Genomic DNA, 24,355 nt, shown 5'->3' with positions numbered 1-24,355 from the left:
TTGCATATAAAATTTCTATCGGGATCAAAGAGAATAAACAAAATTAAGAGAGAGCACTGAAGGATGGTATGTAGTATATTCTGTTTGTATGGAACGGCAGCAGGAGGAATCCACCACACGTTTTGCTTTGTTTCGTTTTCATCATTTGGATTAAACAAGTAATAAGCCTGGGTATTAGCGCATTTTTTTTGGTGTTAAAAGCATGTCGCCAGCACCAATGCAGGTGTCAGCTTACTGATCGCTAATTGACGCAATGACTCCAAACGAATTTTCAACGCTGCTCAAGAGTGAGTGGTACATTTTACTTGCGTTAAAGAGTGACACCATACTTGTGTATCAGACACGAGTTTGGGTCATAGCGCTACTGGCAACACAGAGTTGATGGCGGTAGCGCTGGTAGTTCAGGTTTTGAACCAGAGAAATCATTGATAACGAAACGCTGGTAAGTGAAGTTTTGAGCCAAATAAATGTTGCAGACACAACAACTGGTGTCATTTTTGAGTTTACTATTTTATAGTCAAATGAACAATTAATATGGGTTAATTGGAGCAACAAAATAATAACTGCAATATTGCTAAAGTGCTGGTTAGGGATGTCAACATTTAATTCAACAAACGCGCGAAATTACCACATTTTCAGTACATCAAATTTTTCTGAATAACGTTATGATGATCTATCATAAAAAGTAACACTACTGCAACCAATGCAGCTCGAATTCACTCTATATTGAAAATTTATAAAACAAATATACAAACTAGCTCTTTTTTACGAATCGTTTGGTTAAGATTTTGATTTGTTGATTTAACTTACGCTGTTATGTCACTGTTTTCCTGCTAGCTTGTTTTCAAATAGGTAATTTTTCTAAAGACAAAATCGCACAGTTAAACAGCCTTAAAAATCAGCCAAGTTGGGGACACTCGAATTCGTACCGCAACTGTTCCACAAAGTTACAGAGGTCTACAATACACCATGTTATATTTTTAAAATCTTTGTACTCGGTGCAAAAGTATCGACTGCAATTTTTTGTTTCAAAAGTATCGATAATTAGTACTAGTATCGTTTCATCCCTAGTTAATTTTTAACCGCCCACGCAAATGCAAGTTATCCGATACCCGTGTATCGTTAGAATGGCACAACGATACACGGTGGCATCATTGAGATAGCTGATTATAAACTTTTTTATTTGATTTGATACATCAACTTCCGGCGCAGTGCGATTTTGACATTTGTCCATCGAATTTACAAAAACAAAGTACATGGAATTTTTATTTATGTTTGTAGGTATGTCGCCATGCTGCTGCCACCTTATATCGTTCCGCCATGATCGTTAGTTTGATCTTCTGATGCCGCGCAAACTATCTACTTCTTTTTATTTATTGTGAAAATCAAAGTGTGAATTAGGCAAAAAAAAACAAAAAGAAATTGAAAATAAATTGAATAAAAACAGTTTTATATTTCAAAAAATTCCGTTACCCTGTGGCAGTGCAAAGTTAGACACAGCGTTTTACGTAAATGCTCTTGCTTACTCCCTCATCCAACAGGTATTTTTTTTTTTTTTTTTTGGAGATTTGATTGCATGGAGGAGAACCTTCTTATCGTTGAAAGTCCAAGTTCCAGGTTATTGTCCAATGCATAAGATTAATTACTGGATTAACTTTCAAAGTATTATGTAATTTTGGCTCCACTAGTACACAATGGTAATACCAACTGGCCAGAACCATGTATAGCAGCTTGCGATCTGGTATTTATTCGGTTTTTACTTGGCACCACGCCATGTTATATTCAATTTGTCTTATTTATTTCAATTTGATTTTTGGTATCAATTATCCATTCAATTGTTGGTTTTTGTCCAATTTGGTTAATTATTTTTCGTTTATATTAGTATATAATAAGGGTATTTTCAATCCCGTTATTCGTTCTTTTTGCACTCCGTTAAATTGTCCCGTTTATTTTCGAGAATTTTATTTTCATTAGTATGTATGTATATGAATGTTAATTTTCAGTGGCCTGTTGCAAAGTGTCTTTCAATTATATATGTATTTAAAGCGAATTCTGTTTGATTTTTGTGGCGTCACGCCAGATATTCCGTTAGTTTATGTATGTATTTATAAAATTAAGGTTAGGTTTTTTATTGGCACCACGCCATTTTTTCAATGTAACTGATTCCTATTAGGAGTGCATAAAACCGCCCTAACTCCTGGTCAGGGAGGCACTGCATCTCCTAACTCCGCCAAAACGCCCGAGGGAAGCACAGAAGCCAACCTTGTGGCCTATTTAATTTTTCACTCAACGCAAAAAGCCCGAAAATTGACGTTGAGTAGAGGATGACCCGAACGACCGCTCGCGCGAAAAGACAAGACCGGAATGATCCAACAGGTATGTAAGTGTTGACACTTATAGAAGTAATTTTAAGTCGCCTTGTATGTAGAAGAACTTATTTGAGCAACGGATTATAGTATTGTGTTGCCATTTTGGAGCTTTTGGAGCCAGATCTTATTTTTGCGTTCAGCTCCGAAAATTTAGGTTTAGTTCCTAGCTCTTTTTGTGGTCCTTTTTAAAATGTTTGCCCCTTTTTGGCTCCAAATCTACTTCGGCAATACTTATTGTGAAAATTGTAATGTGTTTTAAGCTGGAGACATTGGTGCTTTATCGGTAACCGTATCGGTAACCTTTTAACAGCTGATTCGACCAAACTTATGAAAATCAATGCAATCGATTATTGGTGCCGCTAAGGTCGTAACCGTATCGTAGCCAACCAATTGGGTTTTGGTTTACCGTCGTAACGATAAACAGCTGATTACGTTAGGGATACGGATACAGCGATAACACATACGGCACCAATGACTCCGGCTTTATGTGTGTCGAAGTTTTGTTTTATTTGTTTCGTTATGTAAGATGTTGCAACTCAGTCTTAACTGATGACATACACTTTAATCGATAAACTGCGTCATCCCTCCAAAAATTGTTGGATTACGTGTTCCATTTTCTTCATGTTGGAGTACTCTAACAATACTCCTTTGCAATGCGTTTGCGGTCCACCATCAGCCGATCATTGCTCTTTTTTTAACGACCGTGATCATAGTACAGGTTTACAAGTATTATATGTATGAGAAGGAAACAATTCCTTTCACTTTCTAACACACTGCCGTTTGACAATTCGGTCAGTGTCAAACTATTGTGGAACTCAGTGGAACCTGCGTGGAACATGCGTTTGACACTGAACGAAGTGTCAAAATTACCGTGGTTGCTGTAGTGGAATGCGACGCAGGGAAACAAAAAAAGGACCGGAATATCAGATATGGGTTGCTGTGATGGTAAACTTTTTTGAACGAATTTAGTATGAAAATGTAGCGCACCTATATGGGTCCTACAGAAAATTATACAAAAGTCTTGAATTGGGGTATTTGAGGACGCGTAGTTATTCCAGTATTAAAAATAAAAACACGGGTGCTAAGTTTTTCTACCCGTTCAAAAGTTCTCCGCGAAAAACAGTTTGAAACCGTGGTCGACTGCAATAACCCGTCCAAAAATGTGGAAAGAGCAATGAAAAGACGCGATAAGTCCTGTTATCAATAGTCCAAAGGCGAAAAAGTATTCGAATTATTGGAAACGAGGCAAAAACGCGTATATTAATACCTCCCCCGACGGTTTTGGTCGTGTTTTAGCAATCGCCCCGGTAATAAAGTATCACAATTTGTTAATTAAAATTGTCCAAAACATATGAATTTTAAAGAGAGATGTAATTAAGTGCTCGTTTGAAAGTAAATAAGGATATTTCTTTGTAATTTTACGACAAAAATTTCCCGCAGTTTTCGTTAGCAGCTACTACACTTTTGTTTGGACCTAAGAAGTACAACAGTGCCAAATAGCATCCACAAAAAAACGACCAAGAACAAGCATTTTATCAGGTGAGCGTGGCTGTGTATGTGCGTGCTGCTACATATCCTACTTGTAGACCTTTACAATGACCGTGATCACGACACGATGACGATCGAACAGAGTTGCCAAAAGTAAAATATTGCATACAAATAACTGATAATAAAATTTTACTATGGCAACTCTGATAAAATGCAACCACGCACTGGTTTTATGTATAGATAGATGTATAGATAGAGAAATATTAGTTTCTTTATTCACGCAAATGCCAAATAACATAAGAATATGCGTAGTAAAAAATATAAAAGTTGTATTGCCCCTCTTCATTTACTTTCATTTTAAATTAAATTCACTCCGATAATTCTTTCCGACACAATTCCTCTTTAGTACTTTGGCATATGATCCTCTGTGGGTGCTCCATGGGGTACTACAGTGAAAGTACTTTGGAAAGTACTCTCACGTATGTACTCTATGGAATACTCACGAACAAAGCGGGAGTGGGATCACCTACTCCTCTCCTAGGACATCGCAATGTTAATTGGAGCACATTTTTTTATGAATACAGATTAGTTTTGGAACACTCCTATACTCCCAAAGGACTATTCCTTACATTATTTATGGAGTACTCGCGTTTTTTGAAGGGATGAGGTTGTACAGTTGATTTTCCAGCTTGCGCAACAGCATAGTGTCACCTTCTAAAAGTTTCGACCCTTTAACTTCAGATTATAATAAATTTTTGCCTCCCGTACCTTATTTTCATTATACATTTGAAGAATATATACGAACTAATGAGATGATAACATGAATGATGAATATGTATAGATATGTAATGAAGATACATGTATAGATGAATCATGATTCAATTACATGTGCCACTCCGCACTCATGGTTGTTTTTTAGAAGGAGGGAGAAGGGGGAAAAATTAAATCTCCTTTTTAAAAATGGCACAAATTCGAGAAAAATATATGCAAAGTAGTGTGAGGACTACCTTAGTATAAAATATAAATTTTGAGTTTTAAACAGTGAACTAGTAAGTCTAGGCCCACTTGCATAACGGAAGAGGGATACTACTGAGGAGGATCTGAAATCGTATATCTTCTCAAAAAGGAAAACCCATGACGTAACAATTCGGAAATTTAATTTTAGTTATGAAAGAAACGTATCTTCCTTTAGATTAGATGTACCTATTGACCATTTTGACACTATCTTGAGTAACGATTTTTGGCCATCTGGGGCACTTGTGCGGGAATTTGAATATAGGCGGAATAAGAGTGTTCCAAACTTAGCAAAGAGCCCTGTTAATAACACTGAGTCAAAAAATTGAACGAAAAATCTGCTTTAGATATACTTTACCAAAATGTTAGAGGCTTAAACACCAAGTTAACAGAACTGTTTTTAAAGTCATTTAACTCAAGCTACGATATAATTGCTTTAACCGAAACCTGGCTGAAACCTCATGTTTTTAACTCAGAGATCCTCTGTGTGATACCAGATATATCGAAATGACCGCCTGAACAGGGTTGGAGGTGGAGTTCTGCTTGCTGTACACTCTTCAATACCATCTGAAGAGATTTGCGTAACCGCCATCGATACAACTGAGTTCTTGTGCATACGCACACAACTAGCAAATTTCCACATTTATTTGGCCATCTGTTATATCCCGCCATCTTCTGAACTGTCCGTTTATATGCATCACATTTCCTTGCTAAGAACTGTTAATTCGATGCTAAAGCCTTCCGATTCCATTATTGTCTTGGGTGACTTCAATATGCCACACATATCATGGTGCATCTCTGACTTTAAAATCGTACCAGTTTCGTCAAAGTCTTCCAACAATGAATTTCTAGACGGAATGTCTGAGCTGTGCCTTCAACAAATCAACATCCAATCGAATAAATTCGGAAGAGTGTTAGATTTAGCCTTTGTGGATGATGAATCTAAATATTCCATTAGTCAATGCGAACCCATTATTGAACCTGAAGATGCTTACCACCCTTCCATCAAAATAGTTTACGAAGTTGTAAATTATGCTTGTAACAGCGGAAATAAACGATACAACTCCAGTTATCGCTTCGACTTTGCGAAGGCCAATTTTAAAAAATTAAATCGTGATCTATCTCGAATAGTGTGGCCAATATTTAATGCTGATGTGGAGCAAAGCGTTTCTCACTTTTATAATACCATTTACTGTCTTTTTGAAAAATACGTACCTAAGCGGATTTGTGTACATTCCGATACAAGCCAAGTATGGTTCACTAAAGAGCTGAAAATTTTAAAGAATAAAAAGTCTCGATCTTTCAAGTTGTTCAAAAAGACGGGTTTACATAACCATTATTTACAGTACTCGATTCTACGCTGCAAGTATTTTCAATTGAACAAAAAGTGTTACAAGGCTTATCTTTGTAAAATGAAAAGAAATATAACTTGCAACCCGAAGGCATTTTACGGATTCGTAAACTCTAAACGCAGGGTGAAAGGGTTTCCATCATCCATGAAATTCCAAGATAATATTTCCAGCGATGATCAAGAGATCGCCGACTTCTTTGCGGAATTTTTCAAATCAAATTACTCTATTGAGACCAACGTTTCACCTAATGAATACCCATACCATATTGATTCATGTTATTCAATCAGAGCTCCATTTATATCTTCGGAAGATGTATTATCTTATTTAAAAACTTTAAAAGTATCATATTCATACGGCCCCGACAGGATCCCGACACACTTTCTTAAAAAATGTGCTGCAAACATCTATCAACCGCTAACAGATTTATTTAATTTATCTTTAAATTATGGCGTTTTCCCAACAATATGGAAGGAATCTTTTCTTATTCCGCTTCATAAAAATGGAAGCAGGTCTTCAATAGAAAACTACCGGGGCATAGCAAAGTTATCCGCTATCCCAAAGTTATTTGAGGCTATTGTTACCCACCACCTAACATTCTCTATTTCCCCCATAATTGCAAGCTCGCAGCATGGGTTCTGTAAGGGCAAATCACCTATCACCAATTTACTAGAATTTACCACCCACGTTTCTAATGGATTTAGAAAAGGCCTTCACACTGATGTAATTTACACCGATTTCAGTAAAGCTTTCGACAAAGTATCACACCCATTACTTATTTATAAGCTCAGTCAACTCGGTTTTCAACCCCGTCTTATATGTTGGATTTCTTCGTATCTTGGTTATCGTACGCAAAAAGTAATCTTTAAAAATACACTTTCTGGGGTCATCAATTTTTCTTCTCGTGTGCCTCAGGGCAGCCATCTTGGTCCGATTCTGTTCTTGTTGTTCATAAACGATATATCTGGTACAATTAAATACTCAAAAATCTTGATGTGCGCAGACGATGTAAAACTTTTCAAATCATGTGCCTCGGTTGAGGAACATTCCTTGCTTCAAATGGATTTAAATCACTTGGTTACCTGGTGCAACGTAAATTATATGCCGCTCAATCTCAAAAAATGTAAATTCATGTGTTTTTCTCGGAGAGTTTCGCCACCAGCTTCATATACAATTAACAACTATAGTCTAGAAACTGTAAATAATTTTATTGACTTGGGAGTCATGATGGATTCCAAACTTAGTTTCAATCTTCATATTAATGCTACAGTGAATAAAGGCAAAGGTGTTTTTGCATTTGTTAAACGGTGGTCAAAAGAATTTAACGACCCTTACATAACTAAAGCACTTTTTACAACATTAGTTAGGCCAATATTAGAATACGGCTCGATAATTTGGAATCCGCGTTATCAAGTCCATGCAGACAGTCTCGAATCAATACAAAAACTATTTTTACTATTTGCCTTAAGAAATTTCCAATGGGACTCTTTAACTAATCTTCCACCTTATACTAATCGATTAAAGCTTATCAATCTTCCAACTCTTGCTAGTCGAAGGGAAATGCTTGGAGTAATATTTATGACAAAACTTTTAAATGGATCAATTTCGAGCCCATTCCTTCTGAATGAAGTGAACTTTTGCGTTCCCTCTCGGACATCGAGACACTTCAAACCTCTTCTGCTGAAACAATGTAGAATGAATTTCGAACAAAATGAACCTTTTCGGCGTTTATGTCAAGATTATAATAACACTCACTCAAACACATTTGATATCTCGGACTCCCTTTTTTCTATAAAGAAGATTGTTCTCACCTCTCTAAATTAATGTATAATACGTTTGCTTCTGTTCTCTTTAGTATTACGCTTGGCTGAGGAAATTTCTTCTGTAGCTGAGCAGTCTCAGATCGTGACGCTTGACAAACCGCTGCCCATCAAAGACTCGGCAAAATAAAAAAAAAAAAAAAAAAAAAAAGTTATTATATATATATAAATCGATCGCGTGAACAGGATTAGCCTGGTTTCATTGGGCCACTTGAGGGCAGCGCGCTGCCACAACGTCCATTAAAAAAAAAAAAAAAAAAAAAAAAAATAATCTGTTTAACTCGGATGGACATAAAGAGTAACAAATGGAGCTAATAGTGGAATACAGTGAAGCATCAAATCACGTTTAGGAAATTTGCCACAAGAAGATCTTACTTGCAACTTTTTAATGTTGGCATTCCCTTTTGAGACACGATGATTGATAAGGCTTTAGCCAAGGGCTTTTTTAGAGAATGTGCTGTAGTAAAAAACCTGTTAGTCACATTTGACACTGATTTGCCATCATCTATCATCATTTTCCGATGGTGTGCATAACGCGTCTTAAATAAATCCTAAGAGGGATATATGGATTGCAGTGTTGGAGCTGAAGTCTTCTCAGCAATTTTAGTTGTCGCTGTCAGCCCGTATTCCAAACTCGGCTAGCATCTTTCAAGCAGAAGTCCTGGGGTCTTATCCTGTAATTCTATTCGAAGAAAAATACGATTCAAAAGCTCTCAAATCAAATAATAAATATAGTTACATAATAAGACATTTGGGCATTTACTCAAGCAGTGCTCATGACACTTAACTCCCCAATCACTTCGTCTAAGACCGTCAGCAGCTGCAAGAGGTCGCTTCAGGCCGTAGCAAACTACGCAAACAGACACTTCTGGATGCAGCATAGGTGGTAGAGACACATCATTTAAGAAAATAAATCTTTAGGATCATTGCCACAATCACTGGCCGCTGGCCTGAATGAAAAAGAAAGGATATCCCTTCTTAAAGCATCGACATAAGCTACGACATTGGCTGTTACACACAGCCGGAACTTCCAGAAGTTGCTTAGTACTCCGTTAATGAGATCAGAAAGTTTAAACGGCCGAACCAAATGTTTTGAAAAGAGCACCGAACGACCTTATTGACCAGCAGCAAGAAATTGCATTAACACAGCGCCTCGTTCTCTACTTGCGGGTCTTTAGCATACGGGCAGTACAGCAACCAGGATTTGCGTTTATTTGTGGCATCTGCAAAGTAAATACAAAGCTCAATTAATCAGCATTGTTACAAAGTTGCGTTTTTATTTGTAATTTACACAAAACTTAGAGTAGAATTATTCAATTTATCACGAATCTTATCAAAAGAAACTATTAAAACTAAAAATTGTACCCAATTAAAAATTTTTTTTTCCTGAAAAGTAAAACTTTCAGTACAGTTTTAAAGTTTTGTTCATTATTCAGAAAGGAGTTTGAAAAGAAATAACACTTTTCATTTTTAGGAGCGACTTGGGAGTTTGGCATGTGAAGAGCACAGGATGGTCTAGGGCTACATGGGTAACCTTTAATAATTAAACCATGAGATGAATTTAGTGAAAGAAAAATATTTAATATATGTCGCGACTTCTTAAATTATAAATAAAAAAAAATAAATGTAAGGCGCGATAACCGCCGAAGAGGTCCAAGGCCGAGCTTCTCTTACAATTTGCTTCGTGCTCCTCTTGATTTTCCCTACAAATTGGCCGGACGGGACCTATATGTTTTATGCCGACACCGAACGGCATCTGCAAGGCAGATGAGTTTTCACTGAGAGCTTTTCATGGCAGAAATACACCCGGAGTGCTTGCCAAACACTGCCGAGGGGCGACTCCGCTTAGAAAAATTTTCTTCTAATTGAAAAATCTTATTTCTAAAATTTTGATGTTGCTTTGCCCGGGGTTTGAACCCAGGGCATACGGTGTGGTAGGCAGAGCACGCTACCATCACACCACGGCGGCCGCCCGACTTCTTAAATTAATAGAGCAATTAAGGCAATGCTTGGCGCAAAATAAAGAAACGCTTAGCAAAATAGATTTCTTTTCAATTAAAAACAGATTGAGGATTGTGAAACCTCATTTGTTTTCATATTTCACAAATGAAAAAAAAAAACAAGGAAATAACTAGGTCAGAAATGCAGTGGAAGAATATCTATCTCCAAAATTGGAAAAACGTGAATTCTACTTTAAGTTTTTGGTTTGAGGTTAAAGAGTTTAAGAACGCATTAAATGAAAACCCTTTCCAAGAGCTTGTCGATTTTGTGCTTACATTTCTTTTTGCTGCCAATAAGTAATGCTGGAGTTAGGGCTGTGAACTGCATCCGGATTCTTCAACTATCCGGATATTCGAATAACCGGATAGCTAAGCAAAAAATCCGGCTATCCGGATATCCGCTGTTCGGCTATTCGGATATGTAAACTGAAAATCCGGATATCCGTATGTCCGGATACTGGAATATAAAAGTTGAATATCTGCATATCAGAATTGAATGAAGCAAACATTGAAAAATTATTCACAAAATATGTTTGTAGATTATTAAATTAACGTTAAAAATTAAAAAGCTACAATTTTACCAACAAGTAAAAATAAGAACAGTGCCATTTGTTTATATTGTGAAAAAACGCTGTTAATTGATTTAAATGCCCCACGAATTTATTGTTATTAATGTTAAATAAACATATAAGATACAACAATTTGTTGCTTTCACTGGATATCAAAAAATACGGTTATTAACCGGATCTTCATAAATGCGGATATCCAGATAGTTTCACAATCTGATAGTGTTTTCACACAGACGAACTATTGAGTAATAAAGGCAGTTCCCTACAAAATTCGAATCTATAATTATTTCATTAGTAGCTAATCGAATGCCTAATGAAGTCAAAAGCACAATGCAACTCTGTTGGCAGCGTTCCGCTTCTTAGTTTTTGGTGTGTTCAGTGCTTAAAAATGTCATTTGTCAAAGTAAATGTCATTGTCTGCATGGCGGAACGATACAAGGTGGCCGCATCGAACAGCTGATTATTACCTTTTTTTATTTGATTTGATACATCAACTTCTGGCGCAGTACGATTTTGACATTTGTCCATCGAATTTACAAAAACAAAGTACATGGAATTCTTATTTATGTATGTAGGTATGTCACAATGCTGCCACCTTGTATCGTTCCTCCATGATTGTCTGTCATATAGCATTGTCATTTTATTCGCTTGACATTTCATCCTTCATACTAATCGAGCAGTTACTTCTGTGTGAAAGCAAAAAATTTACGATTTCATTAGAAGGTGAAATGAGATCATTAAGTTTCTGTGTGAAAACAGTATAATATTAACCGGATATCCATGCCGTCCGGATTTTATCCGTGTCAACGGATATCCGTATGGATATCCGGATATTCGAATATGCGGATAGTCCCAGCCCTAGCTGGAGTTGAAAGAACATTTTCAAACATGAGTTTAATTAAAAGCAAACAGAAAAAAAAAAATGAATTTAGTTATGTTGATTTCGCTTCTGACAATAAGAAGTGATCTTAGACGGCTGAATAAATGCTGTCATGACTTTGAAATAAACAACGATCTCTTAAAATTAATGAACACAAAAGTATTTATGAGTGTAGCAAAAATAATAATTCATCTTCTGAGGATGAAATCATAGGTTTTGAAGTCTAAGGCCCTTCAAACATAAACTTGAATATCGCACACGTGTATTTTAATGGTGACTCGACCTCCCGTAGGACGTTAAAAATTTAATAAAAAAAATTGGAAAACATTTAAATTAATTTTCATCGGCCAAAATTTTGGCAAGTCGTATATTTGGTGAACCTATAGCCGTGCCGTCATTGTAGTAGTGTGAAAAGTACTTCTTAATTTTTTATGATACCTTACCGCCAAATGGCAAAACAAAAGTTAAAAAATAAAACGTATTTTTGTTGTTAAAAAATATAATGAACTATAAAAACAGTATTATTTTTGTACCTCTATTGCATCTTATTTTTTTTTTTTTTTGTTGTGAGTTTACTGTACCTTTTTTATAACTTTGTTTAAGTTTGATTTGAAATAAACGTTAAATTTTACATTGAAAAATATACATACATACATATATTTTTAGCTCTTTTGCAAAGGGTTTTGGATTTTCTTGAAGAAATGTGGCTCTTTCTAGCCCTTTTTTTCTAGATTCTAGCCCCAAAGAAATTTTTTTCCTGGCAACACTGAGCAGGGCAATGTTTGAAAGAGCCGACCAACAATACTTGACCATTTACACGTTATCCCTCCACAAACTCAACGCAAGAGCTATGCTTGCTTCTATGTACGTTGCCGAGGGCGTTTAGACTGTCAGTCCGCGAGCCTTTATGTTGAAAAGCACATTAAACAGTTTCATCGTGGCTCATGCCTTTGCAAGTATATGGCAACTTAAGTTACATTTCGTTAGCAAGTTCCCCATAAAGAAGTTTTGACTTAGCTTGGGATTTGGTTAGTACTGAATGGAAATCTATTTCACGTGGTTTTTCTCTAGCTCAACGCATCACAAAGGTCGCGCCAAGGTTCCACATTAACGCTAATTACTTACTTACTTAATTGGCGCTTAACCGTCTAAACGGTTATGGCCGTCCAACAAGGCGCGCCAGTCACACCAAGGGAGTTTAAATCGTTTTCCACCTGGTCCTTCGAACGGAGTGGGGGCCGCCATATACCTCTGCTTCTATTGTTAAATAATATAAATCTGGCAACTCTAATTATCAGTTTTCTTTTCATACTATTTCATTATACCTCTGTTCGTATTATACTGAATAAAGTCAGTCGCCATCTTACTCTGAAACTGCGTGTACAAATCTCTATTACAACAGGTTATGGGCCTATACACATAGAGTAAAATTAAAGTTAAATATATTAATTTAATTAAAATGGCGACGGGCACACTCAGTTTTCCTTTCGAAAAACTTCGCGGTCGGGAAAATTTTGATGTTTGGCGGCGAAATGCAAAGTCATACTTGGTGCTGAAAAGTTGTTGGAAAATCACCGAAGCAGGTTTGTCTGAAAATGCATCGGAAAAAGATCGTGACACAAACGAACGGGCGCTGGCGGAGATTACGCTCATGGTGGAGCCGAGTAATTTCTCGCACATAGCAAATGCACAGACGGCAAAAGAAGCATGGGATTCAATAATGGCAGCGTATGAGGACAGTGGTTTAACTCGCAAGGTAGGGCTTTTGAAAAAGCTGGTGCAGTTAAAACTCGAACAGTTCCAGACCATACAGGATTATGTGAATGAAGTGGTCATGACTTCAATAAAATTGCAAAGTGCAGGTTTAAATGTCGGTGATGAATTGATTGCATCTTTATTGCTAGCTGGGTTGCCTAATGAGTATCAAGCTCTTGTTATGGCAGTGGAAAATTCCAAATCGAAGTTAACCGTCGACAGCGTAAAGAATTTGTTGTTGCAAGACGTCAAATTGGATTGTAGTAAGGAATCCACCAACAACGCTTTGTATTCGAAGAATTTCGAACCGAAAAAGAATGACAAAAATTCTAATCGTAAAAAGTTTCGTTGTTTTAATTGTGGTCAGGAAGGCCATATGCGTAAAGAGTGTCGTAAATCTATACAGTCGAAAAAAGCAAATGAGAACGAAAGTAAAAGCAAGACAGCTATGTTTTCAAATTCTTTGCTAGCGAATTCGTGTTTACACTCTCAGAGTGGCGAGTGTGTATGGTACGTCGACTCAGGCGCAACGTCGCATATGACGAATGATCAACAGTTGCTTTCAAAAGTTCGAGCAGCAGAACACAACGAAGTTATTTTAGCTAACAGTGAGCGAGTTCCTGTTAACAGCGTAGGAGATGTTAGCCTACTGTTAAATGTCAACAAACAGAAAATTCCAACTAATGTTCGAAATGTTGAATATGTTCCTAGTCTTTGTGCAAATCTTTTGTCAGTTCGACAAATGACTAAGCAAAACAAAAAGGTGGTGTTCGAAAAAAATGTATGTAAAATTTTCGATGTGAAAGGCAATTTAATAGCAAAGGCATTTGCGGACAACGATTTATACAAGTTGGATTGCGTTAAAAATAAAGTTGGGAGAGCAATGACTACAGTTGATAACTTTGAGCTTTGGCATCGTAGGCTGGCACACATTTGCAAGGAAAATATGAAACGAGTGCAGAATTCAACGCTTGGCGTTAATTACAGCAGCACAAGTGACAAAGGGTGTATTATATGCTGTAAAGGTAAACAAACCAGAAATATAAACAAATCAGCTGGTACGCGTGCAGAAAATTTGTTAGACATCATACATTCTGACGTGCTTGGTCCAATTAGCACAAAATCGTTCAGTGGTGCAAGATTTTTACTTGTATTTGTTGATGATTTTTCAAGAAAGGTATTTGCGATACCGATTGTACGAAAGTCAGATGTGTTTGCTAAATTTAAGGAATTTAAAAGCGAAGTAGAGACACAGTGTGGCCGTAAAATAAAAGTGCTGAGGACAGACAATGGCACTGAATATTGCAACGAACCATTTGAAAATTTTTTGCGTGATTGTGGCATTGTTCATCAAAAAACAGCTCCCTACACGCCCGAACAGAACGGGGTGGCTGAGCGTATGAACCGAACGTTGATTGAACGTGTTAGATGTATGTTATTAGATTCTGGCCTGAGAAATATATTCTGGGCAGAGGCTGCAAACACGGCAGCATATTTGGTAAACCGCATTCCATGTAGAGGTAATAATCGAAGTCCAGAAGAAATATGGTCAGGTGTTAAACCTAATTTAAAGCATTTACGAATATTTGGTTGTACAGCGATGGTTCACATACCGAAACAAAAACGTTCAAAACTTGATGCAAAATCAGATGAGTGCATATTTGTAGGATATTGTGCTGTGTCAAAAGCTTACCGGCTTTATCGTAAATCTGATTACAAGTTTATTGTGAGCCGTGATGTTACATTTATAGAAAATTCATGTGACGTAACGAAACATACAGAGCCAAATTTGATTATTGATATTATTGATACAAGGGAAGATTATAACATTAACAATTCAGAGGAGGATAATATGAGCGAATTGTTAGATGTCAACAAATCTTCGGACAGTGACTACGATACTCCTGATGAAAGTGAAGCAGTTAATATGCATAGTGACGATTATGATAAATTGTATCCAGTTCGTCGGTCGGAGCGTATTGCAAACAAAACGAAAAGAAATTTGTTGTTGACAGTGGTGTCTGATGCTGATGACCCTGTTAGTGTTGAAGAGGCGTTGTATAGTGCAGAATCAAGTGCCTGGAAGCGCGCCATGGAAGAGGAGATGGATTCTCTTAAGTCAAACAACACTTGGGTGCTTACGAAATTGCCTGCTGGTAAAAAGGCAATAAGTTCAAAATGGGTATTCAAAGTGAAACGTGATGCAGCTGGTGAGCTTGTTCGTTATAAAGCAAGGCTCGTTGTGAAAGGTTGCTCGCAGAAACAAGGCGTCGATTATTCGGAAACATATTCACCGGTAGTTAGGTATAACTCATTGCGATTCTTCTTCGCCATGGCAGCGAAATATGACTTGGCGGTGCATCAATTAGATGCGGTAACAGCATTTTTAAATGGTGAGCTTCGTGAAGAAGTATACATGAAGCAACCGGAAGGCTATGATGATGGTTCAGGCAGAGTATGTCGTTTGGTAAAGTCACTATACGGCTTGAAACAAGCAAGCAAAGTTTGGAACGATAAATTGAATACAGTACTCATCGGTCTAGGACTGGTTCGGAGCGAAGTCGATCAATGTATCTACTATTGTGTAAAAGATCAAAGTATGGTTTACGTAGCGATTTATGTAGACGACGTGTTGGTGTTCTCCAATGACAAAAAGGCTACACAGCGTATTAAGAGCGAGTTGTCTTCCAGATTTAAAATGAAAGACATGGGTTCAGCGTCATCCGTATTGGGCATGCGAGTTCAAAGAGATGAGGTAAAAAAACTAATAAAACTTGATCAATCTGAATATATTTGCAGTGTGCTCAAACGTTTTGGAATGGATGACTGTAATGCCGTTGCTACGCCACTTGATTTGTCACAGAAGCTAACTATTGAAATGTGTCCACAAACTGAAGAAGCAAAGACAGAGATGGAAAATGTTCCATATATGGAGGCTATTGGTTGTCTGTTGTACGCAGCACAGAACACTCGACCTGATATCAGCTTCGCGGTCAATTTACTGAGTCGGTTTACACAAAATCCCGGCAAAGCTCATTGGCTTGCAGTGAAGCGTGTGATGCGATATTTGAAGGGAACTATAAACAAAGGCATCGTGTACAAAAAATCTGCTGAAGGTCTAGTTGGATTTTGCGATGCTGACTGGGCAGGAGATCTTGATCAGCGTCGATCAACTTCTGGTTACATGTTCGTTATGCAGGGTGGTGCTATATCTTGGTCAACGCATAGACAGCGAACCGTTGCATTGTCATCAACAGAAGCAGAACTTATGTCAATAGTGGGTGCAATGCAAGAAACGATTTGGTTGAACCGATTGGAATCTGAGCTTATTCCTCGCGATGCAAAAACAACAACATTGTATTACGATAACAAAAGCGCAATTCATATAGTTCGTAACAACAATTTTTCTCCACGTACTAAACATGTCGATATAAAGGTGAAATTCATACAAGAAAGGCTGGAAGATAAGTCGTTAAAGCTAGAGTACATTTCTACAAGCGAGATGTTGGCAGATGGTTTAACGAAAGCTATACCAGCTGTTAAAAATGAATTTATTAATGTCGGAATAGGTTTACAGTAAACTTACATATGTATTACTTAACATAGTTTTTGCAATGTAAACATTTTGGATTTGAATTAATGGTCGTAAATTTTTACTTATATATATTTACAATGTTGCCAGATGTTCTATTAAAGGGAAGTATTGTTAAATAATATAAATCTGGCAACTCTAATTATCAGTTTTCTTTTCATACTATTTCATTATACCTCTGTTCGTATTATACTGAATAAAGTCAGTCGCCATCTTACTCTGAAACTGCGTGTACAAATCTCTATTACAACAGCTTCCATAGGCGGGTCCCGATAGGAACATTTTCTTGGCCGGAGCATCATCTTTCATTCGCATAACATGGCCTAGCCAGCGCAGCCGCTGCGTTTTAATTAGCTGGACAATTTGGATGTCTGCGTATAGCTCGTCCAGCTCATCATTAAATTTTCTTCTGTACTCACCATCGCCAACGCGTAGAGGTCTATAAATCTTTCGAAGAAATTTTCTCTCGAACACTCACAAAGCCGCTTCATCTGCTGTCGTCATGGTCCATGCTTCTGCCCCATATAGCAGGACGGGTACGTTTAGTGACTTGTAGAGTATGATTTTCGTTCGCCGAGAGAGGACTTTACTTTTCAATTGCCTACCTAGTCCAAAGTAGCATTTATTGACAAGATTGATTCTTCGCTGGATTTCAGTGCTGATGTTGTTGCTAGTGTAGATGCTGGTTCCCAAATAAATGAAGTCTTTTACTATTTCGAAATTATGGCTGCCAACAGTAGCGTGGTTGCCAAGGCGCGTATGCGCTGACTTTTTGCTCAATGACAGCAGGTACTTCGTTTTGTCCTCATTCACCATCAAACCCATCTTTACCGCTTCTTTTTCCAGTTTGGAGTAAGCAGAAATAACAGCGCGGGTGTTTAGGTCGATCATATCAATGTCATCAGCATATGTCAGTAATTGCACGCTTTTATAGAATATTGTTCTAGAGCGGTTAAGTTCTACAGCTATTAAAACTTACTCCAGCATCAAATTTAAAGAAATCGCACGATAGGTGGTCACCATGTCTGAAACCTTGTTTAGTTTGGAACGGCTCGGAGAGGTCCTTCTCAATTCTGACTGAGCTGATGGTGTTGCTCAACGTCATTTTGCACAGCCGTATACGTTTTGCGGGGAAACCAAATTCAGACATAGCGGCATATAGGCAGCTCCTTTTCGTGCTGTGGAAGGCGGCTTTAAAATTGACGAAGAGGTGATGTGTGTCAATGGTAGATTTAGATTTAGATAGATGCGGGTCGGAAACCGCACTTATAAGGTCCAATCAGCCGCGTCACGGTGGGCTTTAATCTTTCGCACATTACACTTGAAAGTACCTTATATGCGATATTAAGAAGGCTGATTCCACGATGGTTGGTGCATTTTGTAGTATCCCCCTTCTTGTGGACTGGGCAAAGAACACTTAGATTCCAATCGTCGGACAATCCATCAGCGCACACGGCCTTGTTGTTTTTCAATCTGGTTATTGCTATTCTAACTTCGTCATAATCGGGCGGGGGGACATATATTCCATCATGATCGATTGCGGGATCGGGTTCGCCATCTCTGCGTGGTGAATCGCGTTAATTAAATAAACATATTAGCAGACCGGGCAGACCTTGCTCTGTTAATTTGGCTTGATATACCCCAATTCCTCATTCCAATGTTCCTCTTTCTCCGCCTCTGTATCTCTCCGCTATTTTTTCCTTTTTCTCCTGTTACTTTCCCCTAATTTGTTCCTCTTTCCCTAACTCTTTCTTGTATCCTTTTCTCACAATAGTTGGGATTTATTGGCTCTTTTCTCTAATTCACACTTGAAAATCCCTCAGCTCTGAATCTCCAATTAGTAGACTGAAGCAGGCATGCTTAACCAACGAACCGTTTCGTTACGATAATTAACGTTAATAAACAAAACAAAGTCATTTCGTTTCGCTTATTAACGTTAAGAACGTCAAATTAACGAAATGATATTGTTTCGTTTTTTTGCCATATTGGCCATATCAAAACGAAATCAAATCGTTTATGTTGATTATTAATTTCAAACTATGCTGGCAAAGCTGATTGATGGCGGAGTCATTAAAGGTGAAAGCATTAGCCAAGCTCATTGCAACTTTTCTTATGAATTTTGACAGTACGAACAATTCTCAGAGTATTTTTGACATTACCAACAACGAATTACACAAACAAATTACATGGAGTTTGTGTGTGTATGTCCGCTCGCTGTTACCACCTTACGGCTTCACCATGGCTATAGCATTGCCAGCACAATTCAAACATAAAGTATCACGTTTTTGTTAACGTTTTTAACGTTTAATACAATATTTAAAATAATTACATTAAATATTTTAATAAAATTATTAATCGACATAAATAATGACACCAGCTAGAGTATTTAACAAATCAAAATGCCATTAGTAATCACAAACATGAGCTGATATATATATGGATACATGCACATGAATTATACTTGTTTTAACAAAAAATTAAATTAACATGTGACTATGTAACCTAAAATTACTAAACTTAAAATCTATGCTACTACGTAAATGAAAGGAAAAATTAAGATTTAACTAAATTTCGGAGACATTGAGAATAATGGAAAGTGAAACAAAAATATAGACATAGCAACGTGACTTGTGAATACAAAACTTATTTTAACTTCCCAGTCTTTGCATGAAGCTGGAGGGTTAATTAAAGGACCTAATATCTATGAAAAATATAAACAAATTAAATTGGACAAAAATGCAAATAAACATAATTTCTGCGATCATAATCGTATGATAAAATGGAGTGACAAAGCGGTAAAATTATCATAAGTTCATGATATAACGGAGTTACAAAACTGTAAAACAATTAAACAAATTTCTACGATTACATTTACAAAAATATGTTTAAGTAAATATTGGCAAAAAAGCATAAAATAATAAATATTACAAGTGCAGCCGTGGTGTGATGGTAGCGTGCTCCGCCTACCACACCGTAGGCCCGGGTTTCGCACCCCGGGCAAAGCAACATCAAAATTTTAGAAATAAGGTTTTTCAATTAGGAGAACATTTTTCTAAGCGGGGTCGCCCCTCGGCAGTGTTTGGCAAGCGCTCCGGGTGTATTTCTGCCATGAAAAGCTCTCAGTGAAAGCTCATCTGCCTTGCAGATGCCGTTCGGAGTCGGCATAAAACATGTAGGTCCCGTCCGGCCAATTTGTAGGGAAAATCAAGAGGAGCACGACGCAAATTGGAAGAGAAGCTCGGCCTTAGATCTCTTCGGAGGTTATCGCGCCTTACATTTATTTTTATTTTTTTATTTTTATTACAAGCGCATTGCAGTGTAAATATTAGCAAATAAGCATAGCATAACAACTATAACAAGCGCATTACAATACCTTGTCTAACCCGGTCTCAACTTTACAATTAAACAAATTTCTATGATTGGAATTACAACTTTACAATTGAAGGATTAATAATCTACATTAAGAAAACAAGTCACCACTGGGAATTCCCAAAAAGCTGAATTATTTAACAATTTAACATGACACATGATGACTATATTAATATTTATATTACAATGGGAGAATGTCTGAGGCCACTGGCTTGGGCATGATGGGGGTTTCACTTGCTGGATGGGAGTGAATTTATGATACATACATAGAAATATAATTCACGGTGAATGGAAAATCTTGAAAAAGCACATGGCAACAAGCCATATATTTAGCAATTAAAAGGAGAAAATGTGTGCGACGGGTTTTTACTTTGCGACATATGTTAGCTGCTTATGCACGTCTAAGTGTTGCAAGTATATTACCCTGGCGATTTAAGAGGCAATTTAAAAGTCCTCTTGCCATTTATTGGAATTGAAAGATTCAATTCCCAAAACTGGAAAAAAAAGCTTTTCGTTTCGGTTAAAAACGAGATACAATTTATCTTGATAATTTCTTTATCGATAATATTTCGAAGTGTTTCAACGGAAATGGTGGAAATTTTTTGATAAACGATAAGCTTAAGGTTAAGGTGCATCCCTGGACTGAAGACAAGTAGCAGCAAGTATTACATACCAACAGCTAAACGGATCAAATCCATATAAAAAATTGGATTCACTTCAAATGGACAAAGTTCATTAAGACTTAATTCAGACCCTCTCTCTATGCCAAAATCATCAATCTTTTGATGCGTAGTCATATCATACCCAGCATTGAACGATTGAAATTTCTAGCCACAAGAATTTGATTGCCAATAAAAGATAAACAAATAAAAAGCATAGCCGGAATAACAAGAGCAAAAACACCACTATGTTCCTATATTGTAGTTTGTAAGCAATTTTAGTAACACCGGAAGCTTGTGGAGCAGCAACAAATCCTTTTAGGTCAATTGCATTGAAATTTATTGCGTTCGTGTAAATGTTTATTCTTTTTTTTTGTATTGGAAACGCATACTTATCTAGTGTTTCTGCATTAGAGATGGAAGTTTTCTGGACTTGACAGTTTAATCCCGGAATAATACCGAAACTTACGGGCTCGATGCAGTTCCTAATAAGGCTCAATATTTTATTTTATATTTCTCTTTAATCCACTTGAGAGGTTCCACGCCTTTCCTGCTTGGTCGATCACGTGCAGCCCTTGCCCTCTTCTAATCTCGCCCAATCTGATTGGAACGTGTACGCTATATAAGCTTCTAGTGATGCGCTCTGTTTAGCTAACTCATATGCTTTATAATTTCCATCTATTTGCATATGACCAACATAGATGTATATTTCTCCCTATCCCTAATCTTTCCAGGAACGCAGTGCTAAGCATTGATAGCCTACGTGCCCCCTATAATTTTTCGAGGGACGTTCTTTTTTGAGTAGCCATCCACCACACAAGGACACACGGTCCTTACAATCACTTTACAATCTTTGCTAATATCCAATAAGAGAGAAGGTGTTAGACTCCACGTACCCCCAGCATTCTTTAACATAATCATAAAGTGCCATCGAGTTTCCAGGGCAACTGACTCTCTAGAATGATTCATTACTGTCTATTATAATTCCTATATATTTGGTACAAAGTTTCTCCTGGCAGGGTCACACCTCCTAGCATAGGCCTAAACCAATTCGCGACCTTATACCTCTTAGTAAACAGGTATGTATGTATATCCCGAAATCACTGATTCATCAAAAATCTAATAGTAGGTCACATACACTGAATGAGTCCATAGTGTTACCAGAAGTTTACTCAACGAACAAACTGAAAAACCATAGCAGAAACCAGAACCCATTTTGTAAAACAATTCCCTCCTCTCGGCAAATAATGGAAGCTTTCTGGGACCTATGCTACTTGCTGCTTCTAGATCTGATAGCTGTGCTACTCCTAATAGCTTAGCTTTGCGAGCGCAGGGCAGGATCGTTTCCTCCTTCATTGACAAGGGAAAATTTTAAAGCATATGATGTCAGAAGGTAGTGTCATTTCATATTTCCCACATAAGCATACAGTTCCCTCTGTGGAATGATAAGAGTAACTTTGTAAGTCTAAGGCTGTAAGACCTGCACATGACCTTCAACACCGCGCTTGCTTCCAAGCCTTTCCTGCTTGATCGAACATGTGCAGCTGCGGCCTTCTTTTAATCTCACCCAATCTGATTGGCTACTACTTCCGCCTGAAAAACACTATAGTGATCTAGCAGCTTGTAGGATTTTTTATTTCCAGATCTAAGCAGTATACCGCATACCCTACTCCTTCCATTACTTTGGAACGGTCCGTATACACGTGTATCGGCTCGTCTGCCATTTGTGCGCCCTTGCTCCAACTTTCCATCTTTATTGTGGCCCATTGAAGCGCAGGGAGAGTCCGTCCAAAACTTACGCTAATGGCTAATAATGGCTTTTGAATTCGATATTGGATATTTCTTTCGCTGATTGTAATACGTCTCAACCGAGATATTTACGTCTCGTTTTTGGACAAGCTGAATAGCTTAAATGATTCGACTTTGTCGTCCTCTAAGTCTGCGCAAAGAACACGGTATCTACACAAATAACGCAGGTAGGATTGCCTATGATATTAAGGCGCACCGCGTAGACTTCCAGGTAACCATGGAACGCATGGAGTCAACAACTGGCTAGGAAACTGGTAAGAGGTTGTGTCACCCCAGCGTTTCATTAGTTGACTCGATGCAAAAACGGAGAGTCATCCTGAGATTTTCGGGACTTTAGCGGGAGTCATTGGTGCCGTATGTCGTATCGCTGTAGTCGTATCCCTAACGTAATCAGCTGTTTATCGTTACGACGGTAAACCAAAAACCAATTGGTTGGCTACGATACGGTTACGACCTTAGCGGCACCAATAATCGATTGCATTGATTCTCATAAGGTTGGTCGAATCAGCTGTTAAAAGGTTACCGATACGGTTACCGATAAAGCACCAATGTCTCCAGCTTTTAACCGAGCGGTATCCCGAAATCCTAGAACCAGCTGCCCTAGTACGCAGGAATGAGCAGCAGCTTTTAAAGAAAACTGACATTGAAGTCCAATATTTAACGCCCAAAGGTATTTTGTACGCATTACCTCCTCACATGGTCAATAAAATGCAACACAGGTGGTGTTTGGTTTGAACGGGGGCACGAGTGTAGCGTTTGCATACGAAATAAAATAGAAATGTTAAACCAAAGCGAAAAGTAAATGAAACAAACTCACATAAAGTTCGAATTGCGGATAGATTCCCCACATTTATATAAAACATAAACGAAAGTAAATAAAGTTAGGTATGTATGTGCGTCAAGCTAAAAACTAAAGATATTAAATTAAAACTTCCAATTTTTTATAAGCTCTTCTTGACTTTTTTACTGAGAGAAAGTATCGAAAACTTCAAGCGTATGCAATTGTTGCAGTTACAGTTGTCATAGGCAGAAAGCGCCAACGCGGAGACCGCACCATAATTGCCAGTGGTGGATGCCGGGGGGGGGGGGGGGGGGGGGGGGAAGGGGCAGGGGAGGGAGAAGGACCAATATTTTTAAAATGTCACAAAAAAATTATTTATGTAGGCCTTCGCGAATTTCAGTCCCTACATCTCGTTAATGTGTTACTATTTGGCAGCAGTAATACATTCTCGCCAGGAAATCTCCATTATTTTGGGAATTGTGGCACGCTCTGACTTATACTATACGTAATTCTACATAAAGATAAAAAGTATGTAAAACTACGTCAACCTATAGTTCTTTGGGCAGCTCTTAGTAGTTGATGGAACCTATCTTCCTCCGGTCGAAATTCGGTTAATGCAGCCGAAATTCTTTGAGAGTCGGGGGCTCGTACTTTATGAACAATGTGGAGAGTTGCTTAAATGTGGATAAACTTTTAGTATTTTTCAGCTAAGATAACTAATAAAAATAGTCGTGAATTGACCTAATTGACACATTTATAATGTTTCAAAACCTGTATAAGAGCTTTCAATACACGACCCGAAAAAATGGAATAATAAGATATCCTTTCAAACAGGTTGTTTAAGCTTCACAATAAGCGTAAATTTTTCATGAAACATTAAAAATTATAGAAATAGTTCACA

This window comes from Eurosta solidaginis, chromosome 5 (genome assembly GCF_040869045.1).
Source record: "Eurosta solidaginis isolate ZX-2024a chromosome 5, ASM4086904v1, whole genome shotgun sequence".
Taxonomy (NCBI): Eukaryota; Metazoa; Arthropoda; class Insecta; order Diptera; family Tephritidae; genus Eurosta; species Eurosta solidaginis.
This window is presented reverse-complemented; position numbering follows the sequence as displayed.